Source organism: Rhinolophus sinicus, linkage group LG03, assembly GCF_036562045.2.
Source record: "Rhinolophus sinicus isolate RSC01 linkage group LG03, ASM3656204v1, whole genome shotgun sequence".
NCBI lineage: Eukaryota > Metazoa > Chordata > Mammalia > Chiroptera > Rhinolophidae > Rhinolophus > Rhinolophus sinicus.
Window position 1 is genome coordinate 137969942 of NC_133753.1, and position 19779 is coordinate 137989720.

General features: G+C 34.6%; 1 long non-coding RNA gene across 12 annotated transcripts in view; it reads left to right on the forward strand.

The window, feature by feature from the left end:
• Positions 1-19779, forward strand: part of LOC109448683 (uncharacterized) — a 148723-nt gene that overhangs the window by 28993 nt on the left and 99951 nt on the right. For all 12 annotated transcript variants that reach the window (XR_012494998.1, XR_012494992.1, XR_012494993.1 and 9 more), the window contains 3 exons: positions 2032-2134; positions 2995-3093; positions 5185-5259. This is a non-coding gene — a long non-coding RNA (uncharacterized LOC109448683). Of the gene's footprint in view, positions 1-2031; positions 2135-2994; positions 3094-5184; positions 5260-19779 lie in introns of those variants that run through there.

Consider the following 19779-nt stretch of genomic DNA (forward strand, 5'->3'; position numbering starts at 1 on the left):
GTGGCACAGTCTCCCTAGTCACCTGAGCCATGTGATCCAGGAGTGTCTCTTGTGTGTGTTGTGTGTACACTATCTTGTTATAGTTGAACCTTGATTGCTATTGGCACATCAGTGGCTGGGATTGACCCTTAGGCTGACTGTCTGTGGGATTTGACTTCATCCATAGCTTATGGGGTGCTGTGTGGGGGGCATACCCCACAGAGCAAGATTTGCCCCAGCATGTTCTATTGCCTGTTGAGACCTCCTTTTGGGTGTGCCACTTGTGGGGCTAAATGCTGTGGTCTGAAGCCAATCCCTACGTATATTGGTTCTGGGTCTTCTTGGGAGGGACTCTAGTGCAGGACCAAGTCTGCCCCTGCCTGTGACTGGCCAATGAGTACCTGGTAGGAGCTACAAAGTGATCCATGTTTGGTTGTTGCCTATGTTGTACTTGGAGGTGTGTGGGAGAGGACACGCAGTGAACCAAGGATGGCTGCCACCAGTTCTGGGTTTGGGGTAGCTTCGAAAAAAGCCAGGACACTCTGAAGCCTGCTGCCCCATGCTGGCTCAGCAGCTGATAAAGCCTTGTACAATATGGATTTGGGTGTGTCAGGGTTTCAGTGAGTCAGCAGGGTGGAGCAAGAGGAACTAACCAGACCAATTGAGATTCAGATTTGGCCATGTGCATGGGGCAAGGGTTCAACACAGGAAAGATGGTGCCTGCATGCTGGCTGTGTGGAAAGAGGACCAACATAGGGAAAATGGCAACTGTTCCTCCAGTTTTCGCTCTGAAGTTACACAACTCAATCTCTCCCTATATGTCTCCAATGCCCCCAGAGTCACCTTCTCTCCACTGGAGCCCAGTTTGAGTGCCTGTGCGGGCTCTTTAAGAGGATATCTGGGTTTCCCACCCAGATGGTCAGAATCCCCATTTTTCATAGCCAGATATTGTGGAGGCTCCTCTTCCTGGCACCAGTACGCCGGGTTGGGGAGCCTGGTTGTGGGGCTGGAATCCCTCACTTCTCTAGGGTAACCTCTGTGGCTGAGGTAACCCTCCCGATTTTCAACCACCATACAGAAGTTTGGGGCCTGCCCATTTCATGTCTCCACCCCTCCTACCAGTCTTGACTTGGCTATTTCTTTATATCCTTAGTTATAAAACTTCAGTTCAGCTAGACTTCAGATGCTTCTTCAGGTTGATTGTTCTATATTTAGTTGTAATTTTGATGTGTTCATGGGATGAGGCAAACATAGCATTTACCTATTCCACCATCTTGGATCTCATCCTTCCTCTTTACTGTTTCTTATTGACTTTTAATAGATATTAATCTAATGTCTTATTCCATTAAATAATAAAGAAATACATAACATTGATTTTACTTATACTTAAAAACTATGTCTTCAAGTAATGTTTAACCAGCTTCTCAACTCTTATGGAGATTCAACTGACAACTGATAAAATTCCACGTCAGGATTATTTAATTACAAAACCTTTGTCTGTATTAACATGAATGTGTACTTTAGCTAGTAAGAAAATATTTTTTCTTTATAAAAAGTAGTATTTTGCAGAATTCTGGGAAATGTCAATGTAATTTTGCCTGTAGTCATACCACATGCAATGCTATTGAGAATATTGCTAACATTAACAAAAATATTTTGTAATTTCCTCAGTTATTGCTACTGGTGATGAGGGATGTAAAGTTGGCATGCTTTCATGTTCTGAGCATTTTCATTATCCACTTCTGATTTTACACGTCACAAGCAATATTTGTTTTAGTTAAGCTAGCTGAGAACATTTTTTGCTTAGGGATAGAGGTCAGGCTCTGATTATTCATATTTTTTAGGTCAGTATATATAGAATACAATGAATGTGTCTAAGTAAATACATGTACAATTTTGTGTGTGAGTATTATACAATATTTATATATTTCTGTGACTTTATTTTTAGTTCATCAGAACATAGAGGTTTGGGACCAAAGCATAGGTTTCAAATCTACATTGATTAGTTAACTTATTTGTTTTCTGTGACCATTGGTAACATTCATCTTGTAGATATAAGCTGTGGTTCACCAGGGAACTTTGACAAGAGAATTGGCTAGATCAGCAAGTCCATCTCCACTGTGGAAAAATAACTTGAAGCTCATCTCTGTTGATGGTGAGTCAGTGTCATCTTCATCTGTATGTCATCTTTCATACAGGAAAGATCATGCTAGTATTATTTTATGTTTTCAGTGTTATCAAACAACAGTTTGGTTTAAACTTTGTTTTATGAGACATTATTGGGATGTTGAATCATAATGCTTCATTACTTCAGTCCAAAAGATTACACAGAAATCAACCTAACAGTGAAAAGGAATGCAAGTAATATTTTGGTGTTTATGAATATACCTCAAAATAGTTTGATTAGCTTCTCTTTCACCTCCATTCTTGTTTCCCTAGAATACATGCTAGCTAACTTATAATTCATTTGAATGAATATTGGATAGAACAGAATCACATGTTGTAAACTTTAAAATATATTACCAATTTCAGGAAATTTCAGGGTAACTTCAGTGTCAGCGTAAAGATTCTCTTCCATTTTCAGATAGATTATTTGGTCTTTCAACTGGTAGCCATTGTTAATGCTTGCTACCCAGAGATCTAGTGGATAACAATATATGTTTAATATTATAAGAGTTAGTAGTGAATCTACTTAGCAATCTGTAGTTCACATCAATATCATTTAATGCATATTTAATCATCATAAATTCATTTTACTGTACTAGTTACATTTGTGACTTGACCCAGTCTTACCTAACCTTGAAGTATGTGTATATGTGATTATGTTATGCAAGTATATATAAATAGTGATACAGTTAGTAATATTGCTTTGGTCCTTGTTAGTCTAGTTGTTTTCACTTGAGTCATCTCCATTGTCAGGTTGTCAAAGTAAATTTTCTTTTACAGTCTTGCTTTGCTAGTATTCTGCCTTTTTTGTTGTTATTATTGTTATGTTTTTATTCTTCTCCTTTCAAGGCATAAACAAAGCCCAAGGTTTCAGACTGGTAGGACCGATGCTCACTGAAGTCAAATACAAGGCCTAACTGTAAGGAGAGGATCATTATACCACAGAAGGTATATGACATTGCATGATTATAACCATCTGTACTATGTGTTTTGGTAAGAGGCCAAGAAATTAAAAAAAGGAATAGCATGGCACTATATTTGGAGAAAAGGTTTTATTGTAAAATTTTCGTTTCCTCAAAAAGGCTGAGTATTTTTATGGTAAGATTGGACTCTCTCTTCCCATGTTCTATAAGTAATTATTAAGTGTAACTTGATGATTGTTTTCAAAATTTTGTTCTTTGAATACATTATTTTTAGATGATTTGTCTCAGTGTTGTTGTTGTTATTATTATTATTATTATTATTTTATTTTTTGTTTACATTAGGCCCACCTCAGACATTTTCAGTTGGATCAGACTTTGGAAATGTCTTTAATACTATAATGCAAATCTAACAGAATTATTTAGTACATAAACTTGAATTTATCATAACTAGAATAATTGCTCTTGTAGTTAAAATGACAAAATACTATTTATTGAATATTTGCTCAGCTCTATGCTAAGTGCTTTCTATATCTCATTATATCTTCACAACAGTTATATGGTGTAAGAATAATTATCCCAGACTTATAGATAAGGAAACTAAGACTCAGAGAGTTTAATGATTTGCATAAGATTAGTGGCCCAGCCAGGATTCCAATCCTGGAATATCTGAACTCAGAGCTTCTGCTCAAACCTCCTACTTAGAAGTGCTGTGTTAAGCTGCATGAAGCTTTTATGTGTGCAGCTCACGACTGAGCCACTTCATTTTTGAAGCATAGTCTGGCTAGTGCACAATGATTTTGTACTACTGATTGAGGTACACCAAAGTGTGTCTGGCCAAAACATTTGCTTTTGTGACTTTACCTGGGCACAACTTTTGACAGTCTATTAGTAAAGTATACTTAATGTTACATGTGTATGCAAATGCATGTATCATGTGTATGAATTCTTTAAGTAGACTCTTAGTGATGCTTCCTTGGAAAACTTGGTGCATTTTTAGTGTCTGCCCTACGCTTCAGGTAGTAGAATTGTTGTTTAATTCACAAGTTTGCTAGAGGGTAAGACCCTTGTTCTGGGAAATTATTTACATATAAATATAAAACACATATGCTAAAATGGTGATATTAATTCTCTAACATATAATGAAATGTGAAATGTTAGTTTGACCATTGTTGAGAAAAGCCAAATGCATAAATTGTTTAGACATTATGGAAACTTATGATCCTGTGATTTTTATACTTAAACTTCAATGGTTTCTGTTGTTTATACGATATAGATTATGTCCTCTTTAGTGTACATACAAGGTCTTTTCTTATTGAGCCATTGCATCCTACTTCATACTTACTTCTGGCAGCCCTCCCTTACCACCCAACATTATATATACTCCTTACATGTCGGCCTTAGTTAAACTGAATAGCTTATAGTCACCCTACCATGATTAGTTATTTGGCACTTTTTTCTTCATTAATATTTTCCTTCTTACTATTATGATCTTTCCTCTTTGCTCCTAAGCAAGTAGCAACTTTTTATTCAAGACTCAGCTTTGTTATCTCTTTGAAGCTTTTCCTGACTACTGACTTGTTTTTGAACCTTACGTTCTTTGAGCCTTTCCAGTACATCAGCCTATTCTAGAACCTATATTTATTTCACTTATTTATTTATATGCCTTTTTATAACTATACTATAGATTTCTTAAGGGCTTGTGTAAAGGCTATGTGTCTAATTAATTTTTACATCCCCAGGTTTTAACACAATACCTGGCACATAATAGATTCTTAATAAGCATTTTTTGAATGAATGAATGAACAAATGGTTAATCTCTAGAGGAAAGAAAAGATGATTCTCACAGTTGGTATGATAATGGTGATAAAGTGAATTCCAAGGTGAAGTGGAATATTCAGTGTGAAACAGTATCTTTCCTGAGACATCACCATAATCATACTAGCTTCTTGGAGTCAGTGTATAGTGTATGTCTGGAATTTTGTTATCTTGAACATTCAAGAATTTATTATTGGAAATTAACCCATAATATTTAGATAGTTTATTTTTTTCATAAATATTGTATTTCAATAATTAATATGATAGATCTTGACTTAAGGACTCTGTTGTTTTTCTTAAGGAGGTTCACATGTGCTCTGGTGGTATAATCAGTTTAAAGTTGTAAAAGGACCCTTCTGCTTGAAAATTATGAAAAGTAAGTAAAAAATGAGCCTATTTGTTATCACACTTAAAGTTTCATTTGCTTTAAAACTGTGTAAGTCGTATGTCATATGCTCTTGATTAAAATGCTTATAATGGCCAGTATTATCAGAATGACAAAGTCTTACATAGCTTAGTATTTTTACATTTTGAAAAACACTCATTTATCATATTATCCCTTTAGTAATATGCCAAGATTTAAGTTCGTTTATATTTTCTCTATTTATAATTTAGTGAGATTATATTAGTTAGACGTCAAATGTTCTTTGGTCATCAGCTTATATTATAATTTTAACTGTGGAAATGGCTATACAATGACAATATTAAAAGAAAGCTTAAGGCTTCTGATATTAACTAAATTCTGTTAAAAGATTTTGTTTTAAACTATATAGAAACAACTTAAGAAAATATACTGAATTAGAATGAGCTATGCTGAAATAGTGTATTCACTAAATAATTTAAATAAAATGAGGCACGTGTTGAGTGGGTTGGAAGGAATAAAATTTTCTTTGCTCAAGCTATAAACACTAAGACTTTTAATTTTGTAGGAAGACATTAAATACTCTGGTCATTCAACTTGTATATCTTTTAGCGTATTTAATAGGCAAAAATTTTAAGTAAATATGTGATTTGATTTGTGCTGCTGAGAAACAGTGATCAAAAATGGCAATAAAAGTCACATAATGAAATAAGAATACTAAGAAAATCCAAGGATTTTACCATGGTGCATTATTCATTCAATTTCTGGCAGCCTTCATGATTACAAATCACTTCATTGACTAATAGACATTCTCAAAGTGAATTATGAATCAGTTTCATTTTTCCTGGTTGATAGTTGGCACATGCTGTAACTCTTACACATTGTGATATATAAAATTCTTATAATAGTAAGAGATATAATCAACTCTTTATTTCAGGAAAACCTTTCCAAAAAATGAAACGTAGTTGCTAACATTTTAACAGCACCGTGTAATTCTGCCTTTGTATCCTAGGGTGGAATGCACACTGATGATGTTATTTTTTAGATTAAAAAAAATCTTTGGAATGATTTTCCACCAGGCATAAAACTCCTACTGATATCAGTTCTATAGGCTCCTTGAGTATTCGCCTAGGTTGCAAAACAGTTACATTTCTTTTCTTAATATTTAAAAATGCATGTTGGAGGAATTGTACATATTTTAACATTTTTCTTTGAAGAAACTTCAGTTTTCTCTAAATACCTAATTTTTAATGAGGCCTTGATGTTGCAAACCTAAAAATGTGGAGCAATTTAATGGTTATTATGAGAAATGGTCTCTTTTTGAGTAGGGAAAAGGGTCCATAGTGACATGAATCTTGAATCTTTCCATTCGTCAAACTGAATCCAGAGGTCAATTCTGCTTTCAAATGCATTCTGTTCTCTTTTGACTTAATAAGAATTCTTCATGCATAACTACCCCAGCAGTTGAGTGGCAGAAAATTCCCATAGTACAACTGCATTTTCTGTAATCCCATCCACTTAAGCTATTAAAAATAAAGTGGGTGCTCTTTAATGTGCTATATTCAAAATTTGAGAATCTTGAATAAAATTCAGTCATTACCTTAGTAAAAATGAAGTCCCTTCATTGAAAATTCTCAGGCATGGGAATGTAGGGCCCCAGTTGCTTAACAGAGTCATTACGAGACCCTTTTATTACTAATATAATTGCATTTGATGAAGTAATTCTGTGTTTCTGATGAAAGCAAAATCATCAATGTTAAAGGAAGCGTTGCATATATAGAATCACAGAATTACACTGCCATACATTCTCCCTATGTAAAAGAAGAGTAATTAGTATATCAGAGTTCCAGTGCCTTTTAAGTTCCTTTATTTTTTTAATGAATAAGATTTATTTACATTATAATTGAACATTGTTTTATTGCTATTTCATTGTCTTTAAAATGTTTACCAAAATTTTTTGAGTAATATCCTTCTATATTAATTTATATGAAACTATAGAATCATAATACATAATTACACATGATTTTATAAACAAAATTATAAGCTTCTTATTTTAGTGTTTTATTCTCTTTAAAATTGTCTAAAGTTTTTGAATTTATGCTTTAGCTACCTCAAAATTTAATTTTTAATCCCTAACACCATTAATTGAATGCCTAGTAGTTAAAATTGCTATTAAACATCTTTTATGGGATTTAATTTTTATTCCTGATTAGGCAGTTATTTTATGTTTATTCATTTATTTACTTTTAATATTTTATTTATTTTTGATGTTCAGTATTATTTTATATTAATTTCAGGTGTACAGCATAGTGGTTAGACATTTATAAAATTTAAGAAGTGATCCCCCTGATTAGTCTAGTACCCACCTGGCAGTATACATGGTTATTACCATATTGTTGACTATATTCTATATACTTTACATCTGCATGACTATTTTGTAACTATCAATTTGTACTTAATCCCTTCCCCTTTTTCACCCATCCCTGTAACCACCCTCCCATCTGGCAACCATGAAAATGTTCTTTATAGCTACGTTTCTCTTTTGTTTGTTTGTTTATTTTGTTCTTTAACTTCAACATATAAGCAAAATTACATTTAGGCAAATATATGTATTACATATATAATATATATAATATGTATACATATATAATATATATATATGTTATATTATATATCTAATATATAATATATAATCAATTCTTACATTCATCTAATAATTATGACCAAAATATCAATCCTCCAAAGATGTTGTTAATAATGTAAACTATCCTAGGAAAATTGGAATTAAGGAATTAGAAATGGAGAGACAAAGGATCAGTTTATTATAGAAAAAAACTTTTAAGTCTTATAATTTTGGTAGAGTTTGTGAAAGGACCATAAACTAAACTGGGGCCATAAAATGCTGCCATTTTCCATCCTGGCTCAGTGCTTTTTATCTTTGTGATACAGATATACATTTGGAATCTAGAAGTATTATTGTACTTCTTTAGGCATATTGAGGTAAGCAATATACGGTAAAATGGGCTTTTGTTACTGTGACCTGGTTATAAGACTTAGGAATAGAAGACTAGAAAGGAGGGCACAAAAAACATTTTTTATGGCCATAGAAATATGCTTAATATTTTGATTATTTGTTTGTATGGATTACATAAAATAGATTGCTAGATTGCCTCCATTTTGTGATTTACAACCTGATTGCTTTCCTTGAACAATTTAGCATTAGGACAGTCATTATGAGATAACATTAGTCTTTTGAGTGCAAAAGATTTGAACTTTCTTGTGGTCTAAATTTATCAGTTTTTTAATTGAACCATATTTTTGGTGTCATATTTAAGAAATTTTTGCCTAACTCAAGGTCTTGAAGGTAAATCACCTGTGTTTTCTTTTTAAAAGTTTGTTTTAGCTCTAACATTTACATTTGTGATCTATGAGGTATAATAAAAAAATATGGTGAATATTTAAATAAAAAAAATTATTTACAGTAAAAGACACATTGCCATTAATCACCCTCAGAATACACCTCCTCACTTCAAACACACTTATCCCATCGTTCTTGCTACTTTTTGAAGCAGTTCTGGAAGTCCTCTTTTGTGAATGTTTTAGTTGTACTGTCATGGCTGCCTCGGTGTCCTGAATCAAGTCAAAATGTTTACCTTTCATGGTCATTTTGACTTTGGGGAGGTGCCAGGGCTGGTGAATAAGGTGGACGAGGGCACATTAATGTTTTTATTTGACAGAAATTGCCATTCCAGAAGTGATGTGTGACATGGATCCTTTCGGTGTGTGTGTGTGATCAACAAATATGGTAAATGCTGCTGCTGAATGCCATCCAGTGGAAAGGCAGGGATCTTTAATACTGGAAACAGAGCATTGAACCTTAGTAACAGTGTGTGAAAAGTTTCAACTTATTCTGTGCAGTCAGTCGGGTGTGAGCTATGGTTAAGAGAAGGTGTTTTTTTTTTTTTTTTTAATTGTGGAATATTGGGAACAGTGTGTTTTTCCAGGACCCATCAGCCCCAAGTCAAGTCGTTGTTTTTTTCACTCTAGTTGTGGAGGGCACAGCTCACTGGCCCATGTGGGAATCGCACTTGTGACATTGGTGTTATGAACACTGTGCTCTAATCAACTGAGCCAACTGGCCGCCCCAAAAAGGTGTGTTTTAAAGTGTGCTGTAAGTCATCCTCCATCATGACAATGCTCCATGTCACACATCACTTCTGGTATATGGCATTTTCGGTTAAATAAAAACATTACGGTGTGTCCTTATTCACCTTATTCACTGGATCTGGCACTGTGCGACTTCTGGCTCTTCCCCAAAGTCAAAATGATTCAGAACATCAAGGCAGCCACGACAGCGCAACTAAAGACACTCACAAAAAGGACTTCCAGAACTGCCACAGAAAGTGGCAAGAAAGATGGGACAAGTGTATTTGAAACGAGGGGTAATATTTTGAGGGGGATTAATGGCAATGTGTCTTTTACTGTAATAATTTTTTTTTATTTAAACATTCACTGTATTGTTTGATCACACCTTGTATTTTGTCTTAATTTTTGTGTATAGTGTGAGATAATAGTCTAACGTCATTTTTTGGCATATGGATCTTCAGTTTTCCTAGTACCATTAAGTAAACAGGCTATTTTTTCTCTCAGTGAAGTTTCTTTGCACTTTTGTTGAAAATCAATTGACCATAAATATAAAAATTTATTTCTGTACTCTCATTTCTCTTCTGGTGATCTCTATGTCTATTCTTATGCCAGTACCACATTGTGTTGATGACTACTGAAGTAACTTTATATTGTTTTGAAATTGGGAAAACACGTATAAGTTGTCCAGTTCTTCTTTTTCAAAATTGTTTTGGCAGTTTAATGTTTTGCAATTCTATATAAATTTTAGGATCATCTTGTTTCTGCCAAAAAGCTGTTGAAATTCTGGTAGGAATTGTATTAAATGTTTGAATCAATCTGGGGAGAATTGCCATCTTAACAATACTGAACTTTCTACCCCATGAATCTGACATCTGATCTTCTTTTGAAGGTAACCTTTCTCTCCCTCTCCTCCAGTTGCTTTTAAGGTCTTTCACTTTCCTTTTGGTTTTAAACAGTTTCATAATGATGTGGTTAAATGTAGACTTCCTTTTATTTATACTGCTTGGGAAGTTTTTGACTTCTTTAATATATGAGTTGGTGTTTTTCGTCAGTTCTTGAAATTTTGTTGATCTCTTCAAATCCCATTTTTCACTGAATCCAAAATACCATTAATTGTAAGATGTACCATTATATACCACTAAGAAAGAATAAATCCTAATGCCTTAATAATAGTATTATGTGATATATAATTGGTCATACTGACCCTGGTTGCTTAGAAATTTGGTATTTTTCAAAAGAATTTGGCAAACATTTTCTCAGTTACGTTGCTTGACTCAGAGTCTATTGCATGTATCTTTCTAAGAAAGCATAGCACAATTTTATAGACTTGTATATTTCTTTCTTAGGTCCTATAAATAATTAGTTGTGGTTTTGCAAGATGGCTGAGTCAATTCACATTGCTATAAGAAAATACCATAAACTGGGTGGCTTAAACAACAAACATTTATTTCTCACAATCTGAAGGCTGGGAGGTCGAAGGTCAAGGTACTGTCAAATTCAGTGAGGGCTCTATTCCTGGTTTGGAGATGGCCACCATCTTGCTGTATCTTCATATGGTGGGGAGAGAGATCATCTTTCTTATGTCTCTTCTTATAAGGGCACTAATCCCGTTCAAGAGGGCTCCACCCTCAAGACCTAATCACCTCCCAAAGGTGCTACCTCTAAATATCAAATTAGGATTAGGACTTCAACATATGAACTTTTGAGGTACACAAACATTTAGCCTATAGCACATGAATATAAATGACCACTCACTTGTGGTCATTATTTCAGTTATGAATGTTTGATTCAGTAATTTCAGATTGTGTGGCTCTCTGTATACACAATACCTTAAAAAATCACTTTTCTGAAGTATAGTATACATTGCAATAACTTCTTTTTTTTCCTCCCCTACACTGTTGCCTCCAGAAGTCTGTAATAACTTCTTAATTGGAAATCACAATTTTTAAAATTTACTTTTTTAAAGGTGTACATGATGATTTAATATACAAATACATTATGAAACGATTACCACAGTCAAGTTAATTAATGCATCCGTAACCTCACATAGTTACCTTTTTGTGTGTGTGGTGAAAATACTTAAGGTCTGCTCTCAGCAAATTTCAAGTATACAATACAGTATTATTAACTATAATTCTGTACATTAGACCCCCAGAACTTATTCATCTTACGATGTCTGACAATTAAGCTTGCAAACTCATCCTGGAAAAATTGCTACATACTTCATTGCTGAATATCACTATGGTCACCTCACCTTCAAAGTACTCCCCTTGGGAAGCTATGCACAGACGCCAGCACTTAGTCCACCCTTCAAAGCAATTTTGGAACTCTTTCTGGAATGGCCATCAGAGCTATTGTCATATTACCCTTATGTCCTGAATGTCATCAAAATATCTTCCTTTCAATATTTCCTTTATCTTTGGGTAAAGAAAGAAGTCATTGGAGGCCAGATCAGGTGAGTAGGGAGGGGGTACCAATATAGTTATTTGTTTCCTGGCTAGAAACTCCCTCACAGACAGTGCTGAGTGAGCTGGTGCATTGTCGTGATGCAAGAGCCATGAATTGTTGGCAAAAGTTCAGGTTGTCTAACTTTTTCATGGAGTCTTCTCAGCATTTCCAAATAGTAAAGTTGGTTAACTGTTTGTCTAGTTGGTACAAATTCATGATGAATAATCTCTCTGATATCAAAAATGGTTAGCAACATCGTTGCAACAAAGTTGGCGAACTTAATAGTCAGACTTCATATAACTAAAAGTTTGTACCTTATGATCAGCATCTCCCCATTTTCCCCATCCTCGTCCCTGACAACCTCTGTTCTACTCTCTGGTTCTATGACTTTGACTTTTTTAGATTCCACATGTAAGTGAGACCATACAGTATTTGTCTTTTTCTGTCTGACTTATTTCACTTAGTATAATGCCGTCCAGGTTCATCCATGTTGTTGCAAATGACAGAATTTCATTTTTTTGTGTGGCTGAATAATATTCCATATTGTGTGTGTGTGGGTATAGTGTATATTATACATAATATAAATACATACTATATAATATATACTATATATACTGGAGGTGCCAAAAATGTGTACACATTTTAAGAGATGTTATCTATGTATTACTTTTCAAAGTTGAATTAAATTACGGTAGCAATATGTAGTATGATATTCGCTCAAAAGGTGGCATTAACAAATGAATGTTAGCCTCACCATGTGACAGGCAGGACAGTCAAAGAAAATGGAGGAAGCACCATTGTCATTTGAGGAGTGCAAGACCATTTTGAAGTGGTATTTAAAATTCGAGAACTTTGTGGAGTACAATGACCATGGAGGTGTGAGTATGCAACAGAGCCTCCACACGCCTAACAATTACACGCATTCATGATAAGTTTGAGATGCATGATACTGTGTGATGTGCACAAGGGAAGATCCGGGAGGCCTCACACAGCAGCAAGTCCTACTTTTTCTGCTTTGGTGTTGGAACAATTTACACGCTTGCCACAGAAGTCAAGCAAACAATGTTCGCTGAAATCAGAAGTGTCTGGGCGCTGATGGTAACCACTTGGAGCACCTATTGTAATTGTAGAAGTCAAATGTGACTTGTATTCATCTTTTGTTATCAGTATATATTGAATATTGCAATTTTAATACAGTTTTCCTTTCTTAAAATGTGTATACATTTTTTTTGGCACCCTCTGTATATGCCATATTTTCTTCATCTATCCATTGATGGACACTTAGTTTTTTCCATATCTTGGCTATTTGTTAATAATGCTACAATGAATATGGGAGTGCAGATATCTCTTTGAGATAATTATTTTTTTGGATATGTACATAGAAGTACGATTGCTAGGCCATATAGTAATTCTATATTTAATGTCTTCAGGAACCTCCATCCTTTTCCCCTAATAGCTATATTAATTTATATTCCAACCAACAGTATACAAGTGTTCCCTTTTCTTCACACCTTCACCAACACTTATTATTTCTTGTCTTTTTTATTATTATTATTTTTTTAATCGGAGAACAGTTGTTTTTCCAGGACCCATCTGTTCCAAGACAAGTCATTGTTTTCAATCTAGTTGTGGAGGGCACAACTCACTGACCCATGTGGGAATAGAACCAGTGATCTGGGTGTTATGAGCACTGTGCTCTAACCAACTGAGCCAATCAGCCGCCCTATATCTTGTCTTTTTGGTAATAGTATTCCTAACAGGTATAATATGATATTTCATTATGGTTTTGATTTGCATTTTCCTGGTGATTAGTGATGCTGAGCACCTTTTCATACACCTGTTGGCCATACCTGTATGTCTTTTTTGGAAAACTGTCTCTTCTCATCCTTCGCTCATTTTTAAAAATCAGGTTATTTTTCTTGCTAGTGAGTTGTATTAGTTATTTATATGTTTTGGATATTACCCCTTATCAGATATATAATTTACAAATATCGAGTTTTAAATTTCAGTCGTAGTTTTCATTTCTAGAAATTTCATTTTATTCTTTTTCAAATCTGCTTTTTCACTTTTTTTGTAGTTTCCTAGACCTGCAGATATTTTTAAGCATGCCATTTATTTTTTTAAATGTAGTAAGCATAGTTTTGTAATTTGTATCTGATAATTCTAACATTTGAAATCGTAATGAGTCTCTCAGTTGTCTTTCATTTATGCATGCTTTTGCCCAGGGTGCTTTGTTTCCTTGCATGCTTGGTTATCTTACTCATTGCTGTTGCAAAATTATTTGAACAGTCCTAGAGGTTTAGAATAAAGTTACCTTCCTATAGGGAGAATTTGCATTTGCTTTTGCCAAAGAATCTAGCACCATTTCAACCAAACTCACAGATTGAGGTTCCCTAGTCAACCAAGATTAATGAGAACCTGGTCAGTAAATTCCCGTGAGAGAATTTGGCCTTTGGCCAAAGATGTTCAGTAATGCAAGGCTTGGAATTTTATGGTTTCAGGTTTTATATTTAAGCCTTTAATCCATTTGGAGTTTACTTTTTGTGAGTGGTATAAGATAGGGGTCTAATTTCATTCTTTTCCATCTGACAACAGATGTGTTCCCTCTTTTCCTTTCCTTTTTTCCCTCTGCTCCCCTTAGAACCAAAGCAACCTCCACTGAAGCACTAAGGGTGAAGTTGGGAATGGGGAGGATAGATTTCACTCTAGCTATTGACTTTGAGGTCCAAGTTAATATGGAGAGAGTCTTCTATTAGACACCCCACCTTACATGGGGCTCTCTTTGCTTTCGATGTTTCAGAATTAAAGCTTAAATTTGCCAACTAACAAATATCCTCAGGCAAAATTCAAAATTGGCTTTGGTGTTTGATTTTCTGCTTATTAGAGTGATAGCACTGGGTTTGATATTTCACTCAGAATTTGGCCTGACAGTTCCTCATTATGTTAGCTCAGTGCTTTACGGTGATTGCATTTTTAAAAGATTCTGCATTTTCACTTTTCAGCAAGAAGGATGGTCTCAACTAGTGGTTCTCAGCCAGTGATGATTTTGTTTCTCCAAGGGACATTTGGCAATGTTTGGTGACATTTTTTGGTTTTTACAATTGGAATTGGGGGAGCCTACTGGCATCTAGTGGGTAGAGACCAGTGATGCGTCTAAACATTCCACACTGCACAGGACAGCCTCCCACAACAAAGAATTATCCAACCCCAAATGCTAGTAATGCCAAGGTCTAAGTAACTTAGCCTTCAATTACTGTAAGTAGAAGTTCAAGAAGATAGTTTATAATTTTAAACTTTGGAGGTTTGAATAAACTGTCATATTTTCACAAATTTTATTCTATACTAATTTATATCAAGTTTCGTATTCCAACTACAGAAAATTTCCTAAATCAATTTTTATTCATGAATATTACTATTAAGATCACATTTTTTCATATAGTATGTTTTATCCTGCTACAGTCAGGTGCCACTTAATGACAGGGATACGTTCTGAGAAATGCATTGTTAGGTGCTTTCATCGTTGTGCGAACATCATAGATTATCCTTACACAAACCTAAATGGTGTAGCCTACTACTATAATTGTATGTACTATGCCTTTATATGACTGGCAACGAAGTATATTTGTTTACACCAGCATCACCACAAACATATAAGTAAGGAATTGCTCCACAACAGTATTACAACTACGACGTCACTAGGCAATAAGAACTTTTCAGCTCCATTATAATTTTTTGGGACCATTGATTTCTATGTGGGCTGTTGTTGACCAAAACATTGTTATGCAGCACATGACTGTACTTGTTTTCAGGGTCAAAACTAGGATAAGGTGAGCAATGCACTTGCCTTAGGCGCAAAATCCACAGTGAACAGAATATCAAAATTTTAAATAAAGACAGAATCGCTAATAGTACTGTGCTATACAGTCATACCTCAGAGATATTGAAGATTTGGTTACAGACTATCGCAGTAAAGCGAGTATCACAATAAAGTAAGTCATAATCTCCGCTGGTTGGAGGGTCTTGCCTTCAATTTGTAAAAAATTGCAACATCTGTACAGTGCAGTAAAGCAAGTGTAATAAAACAAGGTATGCCTGCATCGATTGGAACCCGAGGCAAAAAGGAAAACCAGTAATACTAAAATAAAAACTCTGTATTTATTTAAAATGTTGATATTTTATTCATCCTAAATTTTTTGCAATAATTTTGATTGTTTAAAACATTGTATTAAAATATTATTTATCTTGCTTGCTGAGTTTTTTGGCACCGTCTTGAGTTTGCACCTGAGGTGAGAGTGCCTAGCTCCTCTCATCTTAATCCTGGCCCTGCTTGTTGGTGAGATATTCTGGCTAGGTTGATAACATAGGATGGAGAAGATGGGACTGACACTAGATTTTATCTCTAGGGCAAGAGAGGTGCTAGGATTGCTGTCCTAATGTCATAGGGATTGGGAAGTTTTGAGGGACAATGGCATGATGTTGAAATATTCAGGTATCTCTATTTCTATACTTTGAGTAAAGACTTGTTCAGGGCATTCAAGGTAAAGTAGAAAGGTCCTACAGGTGTACCAAGCATAGCAATAAGAAACTGAGTTGGTAATTCCAATTTAAGAGAGCAGGCATATAGGAAGTAGTCAAGTGATGTTGTTAAGGGAGGAAGCATTGCCACCAGGGTTAAAACCATAGCTCTCAAGATTAGGGTTGTGATTTCTACTGCAGAAGATTGAAAGACATGGCTTAACATGGAACAAAAAAAGTGATGAAAACTCTTTCTTTCTGACTGGGGTACATAAGAAACAAGGGAAGCCTCAGAAACTTGGGTGTGGTTGTCCTGTTTATCATGTGGGGGGAGCAAGGCTCATGGAAACCAATTGGTCACCCTTTACCATCCTGACCTCCTGTGCTCCCCCAGCTCAAAGTGATAAATGACTAAGCGATAAGAGGTCTAAGTTCTTAGTCAAAACCAACCCACTTACAAGGGTAGGAACAGAGCCTGCAGATGGAAGGTGGGGACATTTGTGAACGGGGTGTTGGGGGAGCCTGAGGGAGGAGAAATGAAGTGAGAGCTAATGTTGGAAAATGTTTGAAGAATTGATTTCTAAACTGTTAAAGTGAAAAACTCATTTTCTTCTATTTAACCAGGCATATGTATGTCATCATAAACACTTATGTACTTACACAAAGAGTAGTAGAATAGAGTGACAGTCTTCTTTTACTGGTGGTGTTCCCATGCTTTATTCCCTCCCCCACCCCTGAATCTCTCAATTCCAATTCTACCACAATTTTATTATACTTTCCATTGGGCAAAAAATGACCACTTGGGAGTGTGTGTGTTTTAAATTTTTTGAAAGGAAAAATTCTTCTTTATCTCTGCACACACATTTCTAGAATATGTTCTTATTTTAGATTTTTGCACAATTCTACTAAAACCATGAAAGGTCACTTTTGAGTTAAGTGTCAGAAATCATATTAAAACTGCTTCTATCTATTTGCATTATCGAGGAAACACTGAAAGCTTCAAAGCAATTTTTAGTGCTGGACTGTCAGAAAAGTAAATGGATGCTGGCAATCAGATAGGATTCCACGAGGACAGCCCCTTGAGCCTGTTTGGTAAAGCATTAGAGCTACAAAAAGTGATGGGCTTTGCAAGCAGTATTTGCAGAGCAGGCTACAGTTTAAATACCTAGAAATCAAAAGAAATGGAATCCAGTAACATCCTTGTAGAGAATAGGCCTCAGAACTACTCTGAAACATCTTACCTTTTTTTTTCTTCTTTTTAAGCAGATGACATGTACTCATCAGGCATATTCTGCCTTGGTCAAAGAGAATATCCGATATTGATGACTCTCCATTTTCTTTTTCATGGCACATTTACCCTAGCCCCCAAAGCAACATTTTTGCATATATATTCAAAGACAACTATAATGCATACTTTTTTAGTATATGTGCTGCCGAAGCGAGCACAATATATACTTTTTGAAATAATAACAGTGATGATTTTAAAACATTTAGAATAAACTTATCACATAGAATTTAGTAAGTTAATTGGCATCCCAGAGAACATTTATGGTCATGAGGTGTATTCTAGAAGCTAAGTGATCTGTATTTCTGGTTGTACATGGTAGCTTGCCAAAAAAGCGTATCATGGACTAATCAATTGAGGTTTTAGGATCCTGTGACACTGGCCTGCCTGTAAATAAGTTGCTTTATTTTTTCTCTTTTTATTCCTTGTTTTTTGCAGATTTATTCTGTTCTTTATACCAGCTTCTTAACAGTGTTTTAAAGTTTCATATTATCATGTTGTATGCTGATAGTTAAAATTTTTCCTCTTGATTTATCATAAAAGGAATTCTCTAAGGACTTCTATTTTAATTTTCCTTTTAAAATAGTTATGTCTTAATTCTTTTTAAAGGACAAATATTTAAAAATGTCTCTAATATATGCATATTTATTTTCACATTCTTTATTTTTTCTTTTTCTTCCCTCACTCTTATATTTTTCTTTACTTTTTAATATTTTGTAATGGCTGCAGCTATGCTATAGACATGACCCAAAAGAGTCTCTCTTACAAATGAGCAAAGGTAAAGCCTTATTCCTTCAATTTCTCTCTAACGGATCTTTCAGTCAGTTGAAGGATGGCCTCTTAAAACCTGTTGCTCTGGTAACACGTGGGCTAACTTTCCTTAATGTACTTCCTGCTGTGCAGATGTCATACCCAGTCTTTTGGAAAAGATAATGTTTTTTACTCGTATAGCTACCCACTTTAAAACCTGTGATTTCTGAAATATTTGTTGGCTTTTGGACAAACAGTGATGATGGAGAACCAAGAGTTAGGATAGTTCCATCTGAGGAATGATTTTCCATATAGGACACCTAGTCTAACCTTGCTGATAATCCAGGCGGTGGTAAAAGTACTCATGGGAGGAGGACCAATAGAGGTTCTAAGTCAAACTGTTGCTATAGCTTTTCCACCAGCCTGGCTCTAATTTAGTTATTTCCTGGGTGATCCTCTTTACCTGGTAGGATCATGGGAGTGTCTTTTGGGTATAAGCACCTCCTAACTCATTTTCTTCATGATTTGGATTAAGAATATATTTATGAATATTAAATAAAGAAAATGAAAATCTTGCTACTAGGAATTACATGATTTTAGAATATGCAAATAGGATTTATTTTCTCTAAAATATTTCACTGTAATATTGCCTTTTTAAATGTTAAATTGAGAAAGCCTTTAGTTTGTCATTTCTTATATTAATTTTATTGGAAATTCTTCATTTTACTTGTCATTGAGTGAATAATATTCCATCTTAGAGAAGACTTAGTGTGTAATAAGGAGACTCATTACAGTATGAAACATGTAAGGCACGGTATTAAAAGACCTGGATCTGCATTCTCAGTCTATTAATTTACTATCCAGGTGACTTTGGAAAAATCAGTTAACCTTTCTTATCTTTAGCTTCTTCATTTGTGAAATAGGAGTGATGATATTACCTTACGGGATTATTGTGAGACTCAAATGAGATATTTGTGAAGGTGCTTTATCAAGTATAAAGTAATACACAAGTATTATAATTATAAGTAATAGTATGTTATTTTACTTGCGTATTTGGTAACTAATTTTCTAAGGGCCATCCAAGGTTTAAGAGGCAGCAACAGTAAGTCACATTGCTTACTTAAATTCAAATTCCAAATCTTCCTCTTACTAAAAGTATGACTTAACCTCTCTCAGCCTCATTTTCCTCTTCTATGAAATAAGAGTTATTTTATGGAAGAATTCCTTTTCTATAAAATAAATACCTGTCTATAGGGTTGTTGTGACAATTGAATTAGATAATCTGTATAAAGTGTTTGGCCCGTTCAGTATGTGCTACCTGTCATGATGATCATCACGATCATTAGATTAAAAAAGGAAGCTTTTTTCCTAAATTAAAAACCATATTACCA